The sequence below is a fragment of the Trachymyrmex cornetzi genome, unplaced genomic scaffold, assembly GCF_001594075.2.
Source record: "Trachymyrmex cornetzi isolate Tcor2-1 unplaced genomic scaffold, Tcor1.1 scaffold263, whole genome shotgun sequence".
Lineage (NCBI taxonomy): Eukaryota > Metazoa > Arthropoda > Insecta > Hymenoptera > Formicidae > Trachymyrmex > Trachymyrmex cornetzi.
This window is the reverse complement of record NW_017297302.1, coordinates 99,210-102,342: the sequence shown is the minus strand read 5'-3', so window position 1 is coordinate 102,342 and position 3,133 is coordinate 99,210.

Below are 3,133 nucleotides of genomic sequence, written 5' to 3'. Positions count from 1 at the left end.
AAAGCAGCTCGCTCATTGGCTGCCCCCCCGCACCACAATACCCCTCTCGCCTAGTTTTCCCCCCGGCCCCTCACCCCGCGGGGTACTCCATGAGCGAGAACATACTTTGCTTTGCTACTCACTGGAGGAACTCAAGCTATCAATAGAGTCCGCAAAGGAAAAATCGGCCCCGGGTCTCGATCAAATAGATTACACAATCATCAAAAATTTCCTTCCAAATACATCGCCTCACTGCTCAACATCTACAATCTATCCTTCAACGAAGGCTCATTCCCGGAAGAATGGAACCACGCTTTGGTTATCCTAATACCTAAACGGGGCTCCGCAAGATTTAGACCCATATCCTTACTGTCATGTTTCTTCAAAATCATGGAAAAAATTATATATTGGAGAATGAAATGGCTCACGGAATCAAGTGCCTTACTTCCCAACAATCAACTGGGCTTCCGCCCCCTTAGTTCGTGCACTGACAGGTTGATTACTCTAACTACATACGAGGAGACTTTATAGATAATGCCAATACGGTCTGCGTGTTCCTCGATATCGAGGGAGCGTTCGACAACGTCGTCCCTTCCATCTTATTGGAAGATTTATTTCAACTCGGCATCCTGGCAAAAACCAGAAAGTTTATATCTAACGCCATTTTCAAGCGACAAGTCTCGTTCATCTGTGATGGTGAACTCCAAGGTCCATACGTCTCACTGAAGGGTACTCCCCAGGGCTCAATTCTCAGCCCCCTCCTATTCAATTTATACTGCGAAAAAATTAACGATCACCTACACAAGGACACTCTACTACTCCAATATGCTGCCGACATAGTTATCTTCTCGACGAATCAAGACATCAAAGCCACTCGTCTTTCAGTTCAAACATCTCTAAACAGAATCCACACGTATCTGAGGAACAGGGGGCTGGAACTATCAACGACCAAAACGCAATGGATAACATTCACAAAGAAGAAAGACGACTTCCCTGATCTCCACATCTACATCAAAGAAGCGGACATTCCCAGAACTCGAACAGTAACCTTTTTGGGAGTCATTCTAGATCCCAAGCTCAAAGGCAAAAAATATTTAGAATATTTAATCAAAAAAGGTCGCACCCTCACCAATATTCTCTCGGTTCTAGCCGGTACCAAATGGGGATCACACCCAAGGCTACTTCTTAATCTGTACAGAGCAATCTTCCGCTCCTCAATCGAATACGGTTGCCAAATCTTCAGACTAAAAGGTAATAAGATAGAATTTTTGCAGCTAGAGCGCTTGGTTAACAGAAATTTACGTACTGCTTTGGGATTTAGACTTTCTACTCCCATTAATGTAATCAGAAGCGGGCAGAAGCTAAAGAAACGCCTCTTTATCTTAGATTTGGCTACACCCTCTCTAAGTTTACATACAAATGCCTATCAAAGAAAAACTCCCATGTTCTTAACAGCTTGAGATACATAGAATCCATTACTTACACCGCCAATAGACGACAACAAGCCTTGATTGCTATTCCAATTCTAAAATACTACTCATGCAAAAGCATTCCATAGATATTATGCAGCGATCCTCTCGCCCATCCGCTTTGTCTCTGGAAAGTTACACTTACACCCACAGCTTTGACAACTCAATGGCAGATATTCCCAAAAACTCAAACAATAGAATCTATCAGGCCCGTTATACGGAGATCTCAGCTACATATTCTTCCAGGGGTCCTCTCCTTTTTACGGACGAATCCAAGAGAGACAATGGAGAACAAGTTGGAGCAAGCATTTTCTCAGCAGAGCTAAAAATTAGGCTTAAACATAAACTACCCGCAGAGACTTCGACTTTTTCTGCCGAAACCTGGGCCATTCTTCTAGCCACATTCCTAATTGAGGATCGATGCTGCAACGAAGCTACCATATTATTAGATTCGAAGAGCGTACTACAAGCCATTTCATCTCAAAATTGCAGGAGCACTAACTACATTATTCATGAAATCAAAAATAGTCTCTGCCAAATGACGAGACAAGGATTCATCGTCCACCTAGTCTGGATCCCGGGTCATAAGGGAATTCAAGGCAATGAACAAACAGATCGACTTGCCAATGAAGCAGCTATACACGGACATCGTCCCAAATTCAAGATTCCCATCCAGGACTTTGCGGCGCTAGCTAAGAGTGCTTTTAATAATCAATTTCAATTGTATCTAGACCGATCCGCTACCATCAAAGGCCAATTGTATGACTCTATAGAGTCATTGGCCGGTATTCATAGTCGGATCTTATATTTAAAACCGTCTTAAGTACAGTCTTAAGATGTCATGAACCAATCAGAAGGCCGCATTAGCGACTTAAGACATTACTTAAGACGATCTTAAAATAAGAACCGACTATGAATACCGGCCATAGAAATACCTCTCCCAAACCGTGGTTCTATAATAAATCATTGAACAGAAACGAAATTGTTACTATTTCCAGGATTCGTTCTAACCATTACAACCTGGCCTACAGTCTGCATCGAAAGAATATTATAAGCTCTCCGGAATGTTTCTGCGGAAATCCTATTCAGGATATTAACATCTAGTTTTACTGTAGTCAATGTATCGGCAAATCCGGAAGACTAAGATTTTATCTTAAAAAAAATTTTCCTATGCACCCTATTGACATTCACTTCATGATTCGCAATCCGCCACCCACGCTGTGCCGTTTAATCTGCGCTTATCTTAAATCAGTAAACCTAAATGTATAATCCCCTAGCAAATTTGTCTGTTCGTTCTTACAGAGGCGATGGGAGTTAAGTCCCACGCTTCTCCCCAGGTGTCGCGAGCGCCTGGGTTTTCCTCTGTTTCAGATACTTTCGGGGGACGCTCCCCTCTAGACTGGCCGGATTCGCCGTCTATTCGATGGCGAGTGCCATATTAAACCAGAAAAAGAAGAAAAGCCATTGAGTTGAGTTTTGAGAATTAACCTATTTAGTATTTATGCGAGCAAAGAACCTCCGCAAGCTCCATGCAAAAAATGCCCGTTTTCGGTACCTCGATTTTTGAAACTTTTATTATGCCAAATAGTTACATATAATGACCCAATAACTCCTGCAAAATTTCAAGATGAGCATACAGCCCGTTCAGGAAATAGAGGGGGTTAAAGTTGACCATGTCCAATAAC